Genomic DNA, 18,823 nt, shown 5'->3' with positions numbered 1-18,823 from the left:
CCCCCCCCCCCCCCAACCAGTGGCGGACTAGGGGGAAAAAGTGGCCCAGGGTTTAATTGACAGACAGGCCCACTTAATGCGCGGCATATTATATATTTTTTCAATTTCGAGCGGCCCTCCGGCCCACGAACAGCACCGGCCCACCGGGAAAACTCCCCGTATTCCCGATGGCCAGTCCAAAAAATGTGACATGAGTGAGGGTGGGGATGTGATTCGGCTATACACTGCCGCCGCGTAGTAATAAAGTTGAGCGCATACCTAGTGAGACGGTTTAGAAAATATATTAATTTGACCCTATACAGATGTAGCACCTAATTTCAGACTCCAGCTTACAGATTCCTGCCTGCGACCTGCCTAAAACCAGTATAGAGGAATGTTAAGCCCTCCCACTATTTTCCAAGAGGGCGTTGCCAGATTTTCATTTCAAATTTTACCAGGAGACTGGCGCTTCATTCACAAACATAGCAGAAAAGACAGAAGTTTCATTGGACTGTTCAGTTGGTTTTGAAGAGCATTTGAACACATCAATATTTTAGGTGCAACTAAAGTATTCATCTAATCTTGTAAGTTTCAACATCCATATAATAGTCTTCTATTATACATTAACATAATCATATAATTAATGTAAATGGTTTACACTTACACTTCTTTATTTGTTATGCTTCATACTTTTACCTTTAGGCCAATCGTTGGCTTTAAATCATGGCAGTATATTTTCTTTTGTATATTTTGTGTTTGCNGAACTTTGGGATTTTAACCTTTGCAGACCATTTACATGCACACAAACCTATATAACACACTACAGTGTACTGTGCCTTGTGCTTTATTACGCTATCTTTCCTGTAGTGTGTTATATAGGTTTGTGTGCATGTAAATGGTCTGCAAAGGTTAAAATCCCAAAGTTCCCTCCAGAATAGGGCCGCTTCAATGTTGTAAAAATACCCTTTTTCTAACTATATTATTCCACGTCCATTTAAATGTACACATACAATGACATCATGTGATATTGCATGGACTATAATAGCATGTTACAAGGCCTTACAACAGTTGACTGTTGAGGTGTGTGTGGATGATTAAAGGAGTCGTAACGTATTATGATATCCCATCAGCCATCCTCTAGCTCAGGGGTTCCCAAAGTGGGGGTCGCGAGATGATTACAAAATAAAAATGGAAAATTAAAAAAATTTAAATGTATTAAAAAAAATTGATTTTTTTTTTTTTTATAATAAAAAAGATATATATATTATTAATAATAACGTTTGCATAGACATTTTCAGGGGCGGACTAGTCATGTGTATAATTTCCCCGCAACGAGGCGAGTGCAGCGAGTGCGGAAAACTGAAATTAATTCACTAGCACCCCCCCACTCAATGTTTATTGAAATATTCAAGTACATTCTGTATATGTGAACTCAACTTGGAAACACAATAGGTTATTTTACATAATTTACAGATTATACAATATTTTTGATGCAACATTATTAAATTGACTCTCAGGAAAAACCAATAGGATCTGCCAGTGCCAGGGCTCATGTGCTCGCTGTGAACAAGTCAATGAAACGTGATGAGAAATTCTGCTTTTGCTGTAAATAATGTGTGAACTATGCAGCTAAACCCAAATCCAGCCCTTTTTTTCTCTCTCTTTCCCTCTCTGTACAGCGTGCACTCTGAAGCATATGGAAGACACAGGACGCGGGAACCATTTTTAAGGTGGAGTGCCAGTCGATTTGAGCAGATCCATCAGTGTTTGTCTCCCACTGAGATACTGAGATGATGGATGGATCTAATGGATTGATTTAAGCCCGGGCTCCCCCACTGACTGACTGAATAGCCGGGTGAATTCTAGAGCAAATAACTTTAGCTGGTGGGGGATGCATTTATACTGTGCACTTCCTCCGTAGTCGACTCCATCCATCACTTCTGCTGATTGTTATGTTAGGCTCTCTCAAGGTGTGAGTGTCTGCTTTATTATTTCCTAATAAGCAAGACATTTGACACCAATATTACTTTCTTCATGTTTACTTTAATATTATAAATAGTTCTTCACTGGGCTCTTGTTACAGTGACTGGTTATGAAGCCGTACATGAAATATGGGTTGGTTTATGGAGGGAGATCACTTTTACATTATGAAAGTGAATGCAAAGGATTGGCAGATAAATACCACAGCAACCAAACTATTGGTACCTGCTGTATAACAAAAGTAGCATGTCAAAAATGTATAAATAATTAGACATGGTTATTCAAAGAAAATGTTGTCTTTCAAGTGGGCATAGACATATTTTTTTTCGGAAATTTAGAGAATAAGCTGTCAAAGTTAGAACTTTGAAATGAAACATGGTGATAACAGATTACAAGGGGGACAACAGGTAATAATAAGTCATGCCATAAAGCCAGGTTATAGCTTGGCCCTAACAAGGAGCATATATTTGGAATATTAACGTTTATTTTCTTAGGTTGATAGCAGAATCTAAACATTACAGTAATGAAAAGAAAATGTAAGCACTAAGGGGTAACAAGAGATTCATCTTGCAATATTCAGGTTAAATATATATTATAATTAGCTTTTGTCATTATTACGTTTTTATGTAAAGTATGTGAAAATACAAGCAGTATTTCTTTAGGGGGGTGGGATAAATATATAAAAAAGTGTCATTGGTGGTTTATAAATTGCATTTATGGTTTGCATGAAATTGGAAACTGTCACTGATTAATCTCATAATCCCCGAATGAGAATTGGACGGTGAGACTGTATCTTGGATATTATTTACCTGAAGTGTTTTTTTATTCTAATATGTTGCTGTTGAAGAACTCAAACTGTGGGATTTTCAATTCAAAATGTGCTTTGAGTGTTCTTTGTCACCTGTCTCCTTCTTTTTTCTTTCTATTAAAGGCGTAGCGACACGGTGGAATCAGAAACAATGCGTCACCTGCATCATTCAGCGGCTAATTTGTGGGTCTGGCGCTTTAGACTTTGATAAAGCTTTCATGCGTGGAGCCTTTTGTCTGCTGAGGATATGTGGAATCATTGTCTTTGAATAACCAGCTGTAGTCAAAAAGAAATGTTTTAGTGAGCCACAATCCTCCATGAATTAATTAAACATACTGCTCAGTTGGAGGCATTAGGATCAGAACTGTGCAGGAATATATGTTGATTGCATCAGAATAAAGGGACAATTGAAAGAAGGGACTGTGTGAGGAGAAGACAGGAGACGTCATATTATCATTCAGTGTCATATTTTTGTGTTTTTGTCAAGGACACACAGTACTCCCCTGAGCAGCTCATTATCATTGCAGAGAAGGCGAGTAAATAATGTTGATTGAGCTTCATCTGTACAATGAACCATGCCCCCTTATGGCCAGCGGGGGTCAGATAGGCTAACAGTCATGAGGAAAACAGATAAGCAAACAAACAAACAAGGGAGCTATTTTCCCTCAAAATATCGGCCCATTAGCTCTGAACTAAATTGCCTGAGGACCTCAAGTGATTTACCCCCACATCTGTTCTGTTTTCTGTGTTGATCATATCTCTGGATAGAATAGAAATGTAGCTAAATGAGAGTTTTGTAGTTGTGCCTAAAATGCCATCAAAGCTAATTTCCAAAGCAGCCTTAATATGACTTATTAATAGATGTTTTCTTGACACTGTCATCATAGTATTCTGGTATTCGTTACATTAATCTCTCCATGGAGGAAAGATGCTTCCTGTTACCTGCCAGGGTTTTGGCCAAGCTCGGCTTCTCTTTTGTTTTACACTGACACCTGCGTTTTAACCCCTGTATGTTTTCCCCGGTGCTCTGCCCTCGTTTTAATGGAGAAAGGCTGACTGATTGGGGAGGACAGATGACTATTCAGGTTTGGGCTGGAGCCAATCCCAATCCCTCCTTTAGTTTTCCCACTCAAGGTCGATGGAGGAATAAGGGTAAAGGGTGTCATTCTGTCTCCCAGAGGTACAAATCAGAGTGGCAGACAAGCGAAACACCTGAGCTGTCCAGCCCTGATTTAAGACCTTGCAATGTACTTGCTTACTTTTTCCGAACTTTTACTAAAGGATTTGTTACATATTGTTCATGTGTAGGACTTTTTTTCTACCTTGTAATAACATGCACGACAACATTTATTGGGCTGCCCTTGACTAAATATTTTTCTAGTCGACCAATAGTCGTCAATTTAGGCGATTAGTTGACTAAGTTTATGATATATTATTTATTTTTTCACAAATTGGTTTCAGTTCCAGGGCTGAGATAGGACGTTATTAGTAACAGTACGCTACGTTGATACATATAAAACATTGTATACAACTGTAATAATGAGCCTTTGAAATATAACTTTAATTCTACACACGGAAAGCGCATGTGTGTCACAGCGCACGGCACGGAGCGGTCCGCCCGTCCTTATGGGTTTCCAAACACGCAGCAAGGACACAGACTGAACATTTGGATGATCTATTTTCTCACACATCGTCATCGTTAGGCTAGTACTTACATGCTTAAGGTGTTACGTCATATTTGAAGTCGAAGAATAATAGGCACACTTTTGCCTGCAGAGTTTGCAAATAACTTTCTTGGGTTCGTCCTTGTCATGCTCAAAGTGCCCCCACACTTTTGAGCTGCCCGACATAATTAGTGCTATAAGAAGCTGGCATAGCTCCGAAGTGTGAGAGGGTTTCCGACGCAGCAGTCACGTGTTTTATTTTTATTTTATATTAAAAAAAAGTTTTCAACTAATCGACTAATGAAAGATTGCTCGACTAAGACTTTATTAGTCTACTAGCGATGAATCGACTATTAGGGGGCAGCCCGAGTTGTAATCGCATGTTGTGCCTCTTGTTCAGCATCAAAAGCAGCAAAGGAGCAGATATATAGATATAGAGTAATACAAATGTCTCTGATCATTTATACATTCATGTAGTAAGCGTTTCCATACAACATTCTCTTTGTATATTAAATCTTAAATATTACATTTCAAAACTCAAAAAGTTATCCGTTGCCTCACATCCAAACATATGCCCGCACAATTTATTGTTTTTCTTTTTGAAAGGAGAGGAAATTGAGAGTTGCGTGGCTAAGAAGGAAAAACAGATAATTGGTCTCAGAGGATGTGAGGCATCATTTGAACTTTGTTCTGAGATATCTTTATGCTGTTTTAAGATGCGTACTGCCAGTGGCGCCGTTGGCGGTGAGCCCAGTTTGATATTTCTTTTTTCTGCAAACTGTTTACTTTTATAACACTTCAACTAACACGTTCACAACCACCCAAATATGTCAAGACCAAAATACATGTGAAAAGTATATTATTTAGTAGATATAAAGTAATTGTATCAGTGTCTGTGACATGTAGACATGGGTTTATTAATGCACTACATGTTAGGTTCTTAAAGCTTGATTAAAAAATGATATAAATTCTTTAAGGCAGTTTATACCTGTCAATTTATGCATTCTATCATCGACATACATTATTAACCACACATCTATAGGTATTTTTTCGCAGCATATTTCCACTTCCACTATTGAATTGATTAATTTAGATATCTTATAAGTCTGCCATGCTAAAGAAAATGACATATTACATGGAACATATGCTTTGATTTGATACATGATGCTTGTGTTCATTCAGGCTCTTGCATCCTTTTCCTCTGATCCTGAGAATAAAGCACACCCTGCAGAGAGAATCTGGATCACAATCCCAGCTCTATTGCAAGATCACTGATTGGCAGATGCTCTAACCTCTGGGGTGATCTTGCACCAATCACCAAAGACAGTTTGTCTTCACCTTTGCATGAATGTCAGAAGCTTCGGGGCAAGATTACCGGAAGGCGCTGGGGGAACCCAGTTAGTCAATTTTGACATTTGATTTCCATAAGACACAAGGAGTGGTATATCTCCGCAGGCTGACTTGTTGTTGTACACGTTTATTCATTAGGATACAGTGGCGGCTTGAGTGGAATTTTGTATCAATCAGATGCTGGTGTATTTATATTATCACACAGATAGTTTTTCTCTGACCATGGTGGTGTGATCTCTCAGTTTGGATAAAGGGCCTTAATCATAACATAATATGTGTGCAATTAACACAGAATTAACATTGACTTATACTGTGTAAAAAATAATACTTTTTCACTATTTAGTAGCCTATATATGCTTGCAGAGATTTTGACATCAACACCTGTAATGTCTCTTTATTTGTATATATAATTTGTATATATATATATGTAATATTTGTATTGACATATAACGGCAGAGTAAACGAGAGATTAAAGGCATTGGCTTTCCTCTGTGTTTAAAAAAAGTGAATTTAAGTGAATTGCTGAGAATAACTTAGATTTGTCATATATATATCTCTGTATTACCCAACAATATATTAAAAAAAATGAAATTCAATAGATTTTTTCAACAATACCAAATGATACTGAGTCATATTTGATCTTATAACAGTATTGGGATGTTTATGTTAGCATGTCAGCTAATTAATAAATAAGTCAATGGATATGGCATTTCTAAAAATTAATTTAATGTAAGTTAAAGAGATTTGAGAAGAATTCCTTTTATCTGGTTAAAGAACATTAAATAATTGATGACATGTCTAGCGGACATCTCTCAGTGGATGTCTGCTCACCACCTCAAGCTCAACCTTGACAAGACTGAACTGCTTTTCCTTCCGGGAAAAGATTGTCCCACTCTTGACCTAACAATCAACATCGGCCCCTCTGTTGTTTCCCCGACTCAGACTGCAAGGAATCTGGGTGTGACCCTAGATAACAAAACTGTCCTTCACTGCAAACATCGCTGCTACAACCCGCTGCTGCAGATACACTCTTTACAACATCAGGAGGAAACGTCCCCAGCTGTCCCAGAAAGCAACGCAGGTTCTGGTCCAGGCTCTCGTCATCTCACGCCTAGACTACTGCAACTCCCTCCTGGCTGGTCTACCTGCATGTGCCATCCGACCTCTGCAGCTCATCCAGAATGCAGCGGCTCGTCTGGTCTTCAACCTTCCTAAATTTTCCCTCACCACGTCGCTCCCCCGCTCCCTTCACTGGCTTCCGGTAACTGCTAGAATCCACTTCAAGACACTGGTACTTGCGAACCATGCTGCGAATGGATCTGGCCCTTCCTACATCCAGGACATGGTTAAACCGTACACCCCAGCACGTGCACTCCGCTCTGCATCAGCCAAACAGCTCGCTGCACCAGCACTGCGAGGGGGACCCAAGTTCCCATCAGCAAAAACACGTGGGTTTGCTATCCTGGCTCCAAAATGGTGGAATGAGCTCCCCATTGAAATAAGGAAAGAAGATAGCTTACACGCCTTCTTCAGACTGAAAACTCATCTCTTTCGACTCCACTTCGAGCGATTGAATTACTAACAAAGAATTGCTAACAAAGCACTTATATACTATAAGGGCTGGCTTATCTAAAGCCAGTTGAGTAGCACTTGAAATGTTTTAGCTTTATGAAATCTGATGTACTTATATGATTCTGTTTTCTTCAAGTTTGTATCTTGTTGGTCAAACGCACTTATTGTAAGTCGCTTTGGATAAAAGCGTCAGCTAAATGCAATGTAATGTAAAGAACAGTGAACATTAGATGCACTGAGGTTGATGCCCAATGTATGTTTGCTTAAAATAGCATTTAGTTCACACACTGCAACACTATTCCTTTGAATCGGTCATTTCAATTTAAAAAAGTGTTACATGTAATTATATGTAAAAATGTCGGATGATTACCCAATTATTATGTGATTACTTAGAAAAATGTGTCTTTTTTTGCTGTTCTGTATTCAACTACCAGGCATCCAATTACCTTGAAAGTTATAGAATGTAAAGCCACATTCTCATAGCCGTGTTCTGCCAACAGGGCTGTATTAGCATATACAGTATGCCATAATGATGAACTGCTTCACCTAGCTCTCAAAAACAGTCGATAAGCAGGGGAGAGAAAGACCTTCAGACCCACTATATCCTCCGTGTCTCCGAGCGTCAACAACAGATACTGTTGCCTGAGAGCCTTTCCCAGGTGGCTGTTTCTCTGCTGTTGAATAGTGATGATGATGCTATAGTTGTCCAGTTTCTAAACAGCACAAAGAATGCATTTAGGAAGGATTGTTAGCGATGTTTCCATGAATAAAAGTACAGCTTTGTGTTTTGAAAAGTAATGGATTAAATTGGTGAGTGAAAAATAAATGTTGGACATATTTTTCAGCATTTACTAATCATGCATGCAATAAAAGACTGAAGCAATCATGTCAGGGATTTGAAACTTTTTGCAATTAAAATAAAACTTTATTTGCTCACACATATAGCTCCAGCTCAAGCCCTGCACTGACCCCCCAGCTGAAGGTGGACGAGGAGCAGGTGCAGAGGAAGACCTTCACACTGACTTTCTGCATCTTTGTCCTTATGTGTAAAGAATCCCCAAGTATCAACAACTGAAAGTGTTCCCTGAGAGCATGTCCCGGGGGTCTGATTAGCTCCATGGACCCTCGGCCCTGTCACCGGATGGCTCTCTGCGGCTGGAGCCCACTGCTACAGGGCATTGGCCCTTTGTGTTGTACCAAGTGTGATCTGGTTCCATAACCACACACACACTATAATAAATGTCTGCTTCTTGTGCAAATGCCTTTCGGACCTTGAAACTGACGTGTGCCTAGATATTCATTTATATTTAACAAGGATAAGGGTACGCTATTTATTCAGGGTCTGAGCAGAAAGGTTTGAGAGGCGAACAGTGCAAGAATGCATAGTTGTTATTCTATTCATTGTATTCAAGAGGAAGTTAACAAAAGCTTTTCTGGAATTCTTTAGGTTTGAATAGACAAATGGAAACAGACCAATCGGATTTCAGTAATATAAAAGTATGTGGATAATTTAAAAGGGTAAATATCTATGTGATATGTAAAACATGAAGAATGATGATGTAATGTACTTTCTTTCTTCTTTTCAAACTGGTGTCCATAGAATGTAATTATCACTAACATTAACCAATATGTTTTTCACATCAACCTACAGTGTACATAATCCTTCATTTCTCTTTTAAGAACATTCATTCATCCCCCAGGTGGAAATTCAGTTTCCACTCTTTTTTATACACACAAACACAGTATAAGTATAGGTGCACATGAACATGCATTTTTTGTTATACAAGAAACAGTACAAAAATACACACAGTTGAACACATGCATTTTGGATAGGTCCAGAGTGGAGAGACAGCCCAGGAGGTGAACAGCACCTCTCCAGCTACAAGCTAGGGATGTGAACCGGCGACCCTTCAGTCCCAAGGCCAAGTACCTACAGAATGAGCCACTGCCGCCCATTCTAAGTAACATTTAAGACATTATTAAAAGAAAGGAATACACAGCAGGCAATTCTGAAGCCATGGCAAAACAATCCACTTGCAACTCGATAATAAATATACTTCTCCAGACCATAGAACAAAATAAAAATAATGTTTCCCCTTGAATAGCAGTTGGTAGCCTGTAGCTTTTTTCTGTCTTCCTTTCTGTCTGGACACCTAACCACCTGTGTTTTCACCTTTTGTTGGAAGAAACAGTAAATAAGCAAATCTTTTGTTCAGTCATGGCTGTTGTATAATCTCCATTAGTGTTTGAGGACTGAGCCAGTTTGCACTCGGAGCTTATTTACCACACAAGAAATACAAAACCATTTTACAATACAAAAAAAAACACCCACACAATGCCTCTGTGTAATTTTCTATTATTTTGCTTCTGCCCGAAGGCCAGCAGAACACCAGAGAGAGAAGCAAGGACATGTTGGTTAAATGTTTCTATCACGTCTTCAGCATAATCGCCTCGTGTTTATAGGACACAGCGGTCACAGATAACCTGCTGTGTTCTGTGTGCTCTCCCTTCCTAGTGTACTCACCCTTTAGCATAAACAGAAATGTCAGAGCTGCAGTATTGGTGCAGAATATTTAAACTGCTGTGGCAATACCTGTACCAGTCATCTTTTAACTGTGAGTTAAAGTGGTGTTTCGTTAAGACTATCAAGTGTAATCATGTAGCTAAACGAACATAGTGCTGTTTGCTTCTATCTGTGGGGTTCAAAAGGGTTGCTAGGAGATCCTTTCCAAAAACCTGTTCCAGTTTGTTCTAGATATGCAGGATCTCTGTCACCTGTACATTTACCATGCAATGCAACGCAAGACAAACATTACATCAGATGAGGCATTCTTGCCATTTTAGCAAGTTATTGCTAGCATGATTGCTAACAGACAATTGTTGTGTTTTATCCTCACTTGTTATTCTCACCAAGGCAGTGTTCCACAGAATATGGCAAACATGCCACAATTTGAAAATCAAAAAGAATAAAGATATTGACAATGCCAGCTGCTTCCTCGACTCCAGTTTATGGAACATGTGGCAAGGCCAAACAGAGCCAGGCATTGTGACCTGAAGAGGCAGAGAGCTGTCCTCAACAGTGACTGTTATATGACATGAAGGGCTTTCTATGTAGAGCACACAGGATTGTGTAGATGGATGAGAGCAATTCTACTTTTAAGAGTCTCTATGAGTTGCACATGTAAACATAACGAAGAAGGTTATATGTGACATCCTGGACAATAGCAATGTCCATGTTTACGAATATAGGGAATGGAAGGAGCTCATGATGACCTCGAGGTCCAACAGGATCAGAAGAAGAACGTGTTACAGAGTAAACATCATGGTCACAGATACTCAACAAGGCCTTATCCAGGGTTTGATCAAACTGAATATACTAGCTGTTTTAGATAGAAACTAAATTTTGCTGCATGAAATGCCATGTTTGTTGATGTGTCATCAATTCAAGTTTTGTAGTAGTAGTTCCATGAAGTGGGGCACTAGGGCGTAGAAACGACATCACATTTTCTGCACAGGGAGGCCGCCTTGGAGAGCATTTTATGATGTTTGCCTGCACAAATAGGGACGCCGTACAGGGCACTTTATCATATTATATCCACCATTGGGATATCCAAGGTGTTTTTATTATTGCATTTTTTGGGGGGCACAAGGGGAGAAAGCATGTAGAGAGTATTATACAATATATAATGTTTAGGTGAAGGTAAGAAGATCATCTATCCCTCAGTTATATCACCTGTTTGTCAGCAGATTAAAACATTGCAAGGTAAACTGATAACAATATCCGCCATTATGCCACCTTGGCTGACACGGATTTACCCTTTCTCTGTTTTCTCTTCATTGGTAAACAGCGGAAATGGGATCAGTGTAATAGGAAATTCGCAAGTTCAAATTGACGATCAACGATGGAAATTCGTAGATTGCAAGTGAATGCAATGTTTGAAATTCTGAGTTTGGACTTGTACGAGCATATTTCTTTTACATACACGACACACATTTGTAACATACCTCTAGTCGTCCGTGTCGACCCCATGTCTCCAGGTCCCTAGGCGGAGTCTTTAACCACTGGACCCTCTTCAGCGCTGACACGCCCAATGCACCAAAGAGACTTTCATCAACCTGCATAGAAATAAAGTTGAGAGTTTCCCACTGAAACATGTTCCCATTGAAACATATTCACATCCAAAGGTTCACACTGAAACTGAAGCACACTGACAGAATCTTGTCTCTGTGAAACTCAACTCCCCCTTAAAGGTGGGGTATGTAAGTTTGAGAAACCGGCTTGAGATACACTTTTTGTTATATTCCATGGAATGCTCTTAACATACCGATAGCAATGAATATCTTAAGTGCTTTGACAAAAAATCCATTAAAAAATGTCATCTGTGGAAGCCGTAATAAAATAAAATAACTGGATGGCCTACCTACCTGGCAGCCAGGCCCGGTTCTACGGGGGTGCATAAGGGTGCATTGCACACTCAGTTGAGTCGTTAAGCACCCTCATTTGAAAAATGAAAAAGTGAAAAAATAAAAAATAAATGTAAAGTTAAAAAACAATAATAAATAATAAATTATATATATATAATATACAATAATAATAGTAGTAATAATAATAAGAAGAAGAAGAAGAAGAAGAAGAAGAAGAAGAAGAAGAAAAAGAAGAAGAAGAAGAAGAATATAGTTGAAATAAAATAAATTGTAATTGTGGTTGAATAACATTGTCTGCTGCATTTATTTGGTCAATTTAAACGGTAAGAACTTTATTATGTCAGGTGCGCGTGACCTGTGCCGCGGCGCGTTCGTCATCTGCAAGGTGCTTACACAGCAGTCAATGATGGACATCAGAAAATGGTTAGAACAACCAGCCCTTATCGCCAGCAGCAACACTGCAGGTAATAACAGTTCAGATCATGGGGACATTACGTTACCCGCGGCCACCGTCGTGGACACTAACGTCCTCCCGCCCACCTCGCCGGCTTTGCCCGCGTCGCCCGCGAAGGTGGAGCAGCCGGAAAAACACAGCCTGCCCAGGTATATTTAAAAAAGTACCCAACTCGCCTGTACATTGGGGTAAGGCGCTCATTTTGCAGCTCATGGTTTCTAAACAGACATTGGCTGGAATATTCATGTAAAAAAGATGCCATCTTCTGCTATGCATGTAGACATTTTGGTCTTAAAAGGTTAGTGATTTGTAAAATATTCATAAAGTAAAAATAAATCTGTTTACAGTTCTTTTTCATATGGATGTTGAGAGGTATCCATAGATCTCTTAATGTTGCTCTCAAAGTGCACCAGATTTATGCTTTTAACTTAAATATTAAAAAAATTATCTTTTCCGGAGGTGAAGACCCCCCCTAGAGGGTGTTAGGTCCACTCCCCACTTATAAAAATAGCACTTTACCACTGCACCCTCTCTAATCTCAGATGCACCCTGAGTCATTTTGTTCTGGTGCCCTCATTGGTCATGTGCACGTTCGTGTGTGTTGGAGGAGGGGCTCTATAAGGAAGTGGCAGATTTTCTCCGGTCGTGTATTTTCAAATTCTAGCGATCTCGAGCCGGTTTCTCAAATTTACATAATAATAATAATAGATTTAATTTGTTAGCGCTTTTACAGGTGCTCAAAGACGCTTTACAGATAATAGTGAAGAGAAAAGAAAAGAGAAGAAAGGAACAACAAATACATATATAGTTAAAGTTAAAGTCAAATAATACAAAAACAATCACACATGAAAAGCCAGATTGAAGAGGTGAGTTTTTGTGAGTTTTTTGAAGGTGGTGAGGTCGGTGCAATCTCTGATGGGTTGTGGGAGTGAGTTCCAGAGGGAGGGGGCAGCGATGGAGAAGGCTCTGTCCCCCCAGGTCCGGTGATTGGTGCGGGTGGGGATGGATAGGAGGTTGGCTTCTGATGAGCGGAGGCAGCGGGAAGGGGTGTGGTGGTGCAGCAGGTCTGTGAGGTAGGGGGGGGGCCTTGTTGTTGATACCTACCCTACCTTTAAGGTCCCTGATTGCTCAGTTGGTAAAATAACTGTCTTAGTGACTGAAGGTTTCTGGGTTCACTTCTGTCAGCCCTCAGATCACTGTTACATCATGGTGTCTCTTATTTTGAAAACCAATCAAACCATAAAAACGAAATAATGACGTTTGATAAAAACACTCAGAGCTGATAAGAGGCTGAATTTGTCAAAACAAGGAAAGGAAAAGGAAATCAGTCTGAACTGGACAACAGTTGTCAGCAGGACACTTGGTAATCATTTTCTGACAAAAAGTAAATTTCCTTTGTGAAGCATCTAATATCTCAGCAGGATGTGTCAGTGTTATAATGTCAGCAGCTGTACCATCCTTGGTAAAATAATGAACCCCAAATTGAATGGGAATGTTTATTTCTCCTGAAGCACAGAGGACCTTATGATGAACTCTGTCACCAGGGTGTGAATAGGTGAGTGCTGGTTTGTGTTGCAAAGAGCTCTGAGTGGTTGCTAAGCACTAGAAAAACACAATATAAATACAGTCTATTTACCATCTTGGCAACGGTGACATTTTGTACGACTGTTGTTGCCCATGAAGCCACATGAATACTTAAATGCAACTGTATTCAAGTAAGTAAATTAACCAAAGTACATGCAACAGGTAAAACAAGTATGTCTTGTAATGTGGTTATTCAGTTTTTTCATTCAGCATTAAACAGTGAGTGCAGCCTCAATAGGAACAGAAATGGCATTGGCAAATTATTTGGGGTGTTCTATATCTATATTTGGGCATTCATATTAACATTTATGGTGTCATATATTTATACATGGATCTCTGCACCTCCTACACATGCACATTTACCTCTCAGGAGAAGATGGTTTTGCCTCTTCTTTCCATTACATGACTGTCATTACGCCCTTGTGGGAGGTGCACTGCTTTTATAAGAGATGAAAAGATTGTATTGACCAGCTCCACATCTACTGCTAATGCATGCCTCCTAACGCAGCTCCCTTTCACAACTACATGGAGGTGGTGCAGGCTTTGCCTCTGATCACAGAATTACCACCGTCTGTTCACACCCAAAATATCTGGTAGTGTTAGCATGTGCCACTGTGTGTGTGTGTGTTTGTGCGTGCGTGCGTGCGTGCGTGTGTGTGTGTGTCTGTGTGTGTGTGTGTGTGTGTGTGTGTGTGCGTGTGTGTGTGTGTGATTCAGAATCCCCAAAGCCCAATAACTTAGAAGATAAATCATATAATTGACTTTAAGGCTTTTCTAATAATAGGTTTCTAACATACTGATCTCGATAGCTATTGTACAGTTCTTGTGTTTCTTTTGTCTTTGTCTTGTATTGAACAACAAATACGGTAAATGGAACATGCGTAGGAGTAATAAAGAACACATATGAATAATGTCCCATTATTCATTAGGGTAGCCATGCATTCAATGAGTTATTTGTTCAATAAATAATGCCATGCTTTTGTCGAAGCTCTATTCATTACTGATTGCAGTGACTGATATGAATAGTAAGCACTACACTATCGAAGATAAATACCAATACGATGATTATCTTTGTCATAGCATTATTGCACCCTCCACATCCTCGTGGGCCCTAAACAACAAAGGACAATGGTGAATTGAAAAGTCAAATATTGAATTAGCATTGCAAGATTTGCCGATATTGTAAAGGAGTTTAAAACTCCAGTTAAGCTGGAAGAGAGGGTGCATGAATAACTGTCTGCCATTTCTAAACTGTATTTCCTTTAACCTTGAGAGGTTTTTATCATACATTTTTATTTATTTAACACAATGCATTTCCTACCTTCTAAAAACTTTGCAAAGTAGATGTTTTTTTCTCCTCCACTTAAATTATGTATAAATTTTACCTTCTAAAGCACGGCACCAACGACGGATACCACTCTCTGCAAATGATGTGTATCACTTTTTGCTCATAAAAATGTGCCTATGACAATTGATAATCAAGAACATTATATGCATTGGACAAATTTGCAGAACCAAGTGATCGAATCCATACAAGTTAATTGTTTGAGTGAGAAGTGCTTGTCGGGGGGGGGGTTTCAAATGGAACAAAAGGCGAGCTTTAATCACAAAGAGCTGAAAAAACAAGAATCCAAGAAAAGGTACATCCAGATAGCAGGTAGCATCCAAAACAAAAATGGACTGTGACCAACATGAAGGGAGACATGAACGACAAAAAATGAACCAACAAAGAACACAGGAAGAGACAAGACTAAATACAGGGAGGGGTAATCACAAGACGAGAAACAGCCGGGCAGGGGAGGAAAAACACAAGGGCAACAGGTGAACACAATCAGACAATTAGACACACCAGGGAAACTAACGACAGGGAGAACAGAACTGAGGTTACCTACTGTAACCCCAGCTTCTATGAGTAAATGGCGCAGCCCTCTAAGGCTATCGCTATTGGGTAATCCCCCTGCGCCCCCGCGCAGCACTGAAACACTTGTAGTCCACGCCCACCCGCAAGGTGGGCCCCACCCTCGGGCCTCCTTCCGGTATAAATAGGAAGGAGGCCCGGCAATCTGCTCCCATACAAAATAACTTTTCTTCAGCCCTTCGTAGAGCCAGTGGGGCCCCGCACTTAGAGGGCTGCGCCATTTACTCATAGAAGCTGGGGTTACAGTAGGTAACCTCAGTTCTATTTCGTATATGGCTTCGCCCTCTAAGGCTATCGCTATTGGGTTAAGGGCGAAGCATGATGTAGTCTGCGCCCCACTGGGTCCGCCCGGCACTAGAAGCACAGACACACCTGCACAATAACACCCCCTGCTTGTTGTGCCATGCGTAATGGCGCATCACCGTCCCTGGAACATAGCAAAACATGCCTATCTTCCCGACGGGGTGAAGGCTGGGAATAATACATACCGGCCGCTGTGAGAAAGTAGAGACGAAGGTCCCACCTTGCCCAGCGATCATAGAGGGGGAACAGCAGCTCTCTGCGTGTCAGACAGGTAGGAGAGCGCCCAGCTGGATCCCTGACCACTGTCACTCCCTCTGACCAGGCACTCCGTACAAAGTGTGTCAGAGGAAAAAGGAACCTCCCTCATATAAGAGGGATAACGGGGCCGCGTGCCGAGAGGCCGGAGAGAGGCGCACGGCTGGATCCCTGACGTCACTCACTCCGACAGGACACCCAGTACAGGGTGCGTCAGAGAGGAATGGGAGACATCCCTCAAATAAAAATGAATAAATGAACAGGGGGAAGACCAAGATGCAGCCGTGCAAATATTGAGAACGGCGCCAGGCCGCCGTGCGCGCCACATAGCAGGACAGCGCGCGCACCGGACAGAGGAGATGAGATGTGGCTTCTCCTCCGATCTAATGAGGCGGCGGGGAAAAACCCATCCGGGGTGACTTAACTCTTTGACCTTAAGGAGCTTGTGATGACCTTTGGCATAACAGGCTGGGTTAGACGTAGCATCGCCAAACTGCCTCTCTTGGATCGGGAGGCATGACGGGGTCACGAGAGAGCGGATAAATCACCTCACCCTTTTCGCTGATGGTTGGCCAAAAGCGAGTTACTACTTGGCTGTACATTTTTAGGGGAAAACTGCTCAAGTTCAAAATGGGCTTTTGCTTAGTGCTCGTAACCCAAGCCAATTTCCACTGAGGGCCGTGCGCGTGTCCGGTCTGAGTCTTTGCACTTCCTTGCAGAACGTTTCGTCATGGGGGTGGACTGAAAAAAAAACAACGTCCCGGCTCGAACCCACGTGACAGTGATATGGCCGCCGCATATACCTTGTTGTGCTGAAAGCCAATTCCTGTCCAACAACGCTGGAGGAATGACGCACGTGAGGCAGGGGGGACGTAATGGGGTCCAGGCTTCTTCTACCACCACGTGGAACGTTGCCACTTGGGCTGTGTAGGACGCTCGGGTAGACGCAGCCCTGGCTCCCTGAATGGTGCGTACAACATCTTGGGGACCACCTCTCTAAGTGTTCCCGGGGCATGCCATCAAGTGCTGGTTCACTGGTGACTGTGTCGCTCCCTCCACCTGCGAGAGAGCTTCCCGCGCCACGGATTTCCCACGGCCTGCCTGCAGCGTACCGCTGTAGGCTGAACCAGGAAGCGCCTGGCGCTCCGGGCAATTAGTATCACTGACAGCCGCTCTCCTGCACTCGGTCAGGAACGGGGAATCAGCGGGACTCGGTGGGAAGCGTCTCGCGTTCCCCTGACCATGCATGATTGTGTGAACGCGTTCCACCCCCAGAGGGGGGTCGTCTCCCGCGCTGACGGGAGACAGGGGCGCATTGCGCTTTCCCGCTGCGGGAACAATCCGACCTTGCCCTCCCGAACCGGCTCCAAGTCTGGGCGATTCGCTCGGGGGATGTAGGGCTCCACTCTGCCTGGCGATGACCTCCTTTGGAACATGAGGTCTGCCCGTTTGTTCAATCGCCGAGCCATACATTTGCTCGGTGAGTGAGAGCAAGTGGTGGCGCGGCGGCCCCAGATCGACGCCGTCTCCTGTGTCAGAGCTGCGCTGAGCGTACACCGCCCTGGGCGGTTGATGTGCTGCCTCGATCCACGCGCGTACTGCTGGGGCAGCCGACGGATTGTGTGTTTGCGCACATGCGTAGTGCCGGGCTGCGCGCGGCTGCCTGATTCCTCCCCTCCTCGGGTGCCACGTTGTGAACGCTCCACGCGCGTAGCCGTGTGGCCAGGAGCGCGCGATGTTGTTTGCCGCCCCAAGACGCCTGAAACGCGCACTGGTGCGCCCGCGGTCGACGCCTGGCGCGAATTGTCGCGGAGGCCAGCGTGGGCGCGCGTCCGCGATTCAAGTTGGGCCTGCCTAACCCCAAGAACCCGGGTCAAGCCACGGGCTCCAGTTGGGAAACCTCGCTCTGTGAATCCTCACCTTGAGGTGAAAGGAACAAAGTGGCCCGGACCACTCAGGCGGTCTCGGGGTTTTGGCCTGCGCCCTCCTGGTACTCCTGAATGCGGTGAAGCGGCGGCAGATCGGGGTCACTCCTGGCCCTTCAGCCTCTTCCACTTACTTATTTAAATTTAAAATTTAAATTAAAAAAATTATATTCATATTTTTGAATTATTTTTTTATGTTAAATTTTTTAATGAACAAGGTAATATATTATTATTAATTGGTATCAGTAAAATGTATAATCTACTACAAATCCGTTGTGAAATGGTGTTTCGATGGTCTAAAGTTACTGATAGTCACATGATTTCCTGGCCCGGGCCTTGCCTGTGTATCTTACCTCTCTCGTCCCTGGGCGCTAGAGAGGAGGCCCTCAACCAGTGCGCAGCAGCCACTTAGCGATGACTGTTGCTTTAGTCTGTAAGTTATGGCTCCGAACCTATTTCAGCAATCCAGGCATCGTCACATCTGATGATCACCGGGGCAATGTCAAGAGCCTGGTGAGGGGTTTTGGTGACAGGATCCGTCTTGTGTAAATCTCGGGCGAGTGTCGTATGTGGTGAATGTTTTGATCACTAGGGGCGGATCGTTGA

Source organism: Notothenia coriiceps, unplaced genomic scaffold (genome assembly GCF_000735185.1).
Source record: "Notothenia coriiceps isolate Sejong01 unplaced genomic scaffold, NC01 NC01_scaffold00000339, whole genome shotgun sequence".
Lineage (NCBI taxonomy): Eukaryota > Metazoa > Chordata > Actinopteri > Perciformes > Nototheniidae > Notothenia > Notothenia coriiceps.
This window is presented reverse-complemented; position numbering follows the sequence as displayed.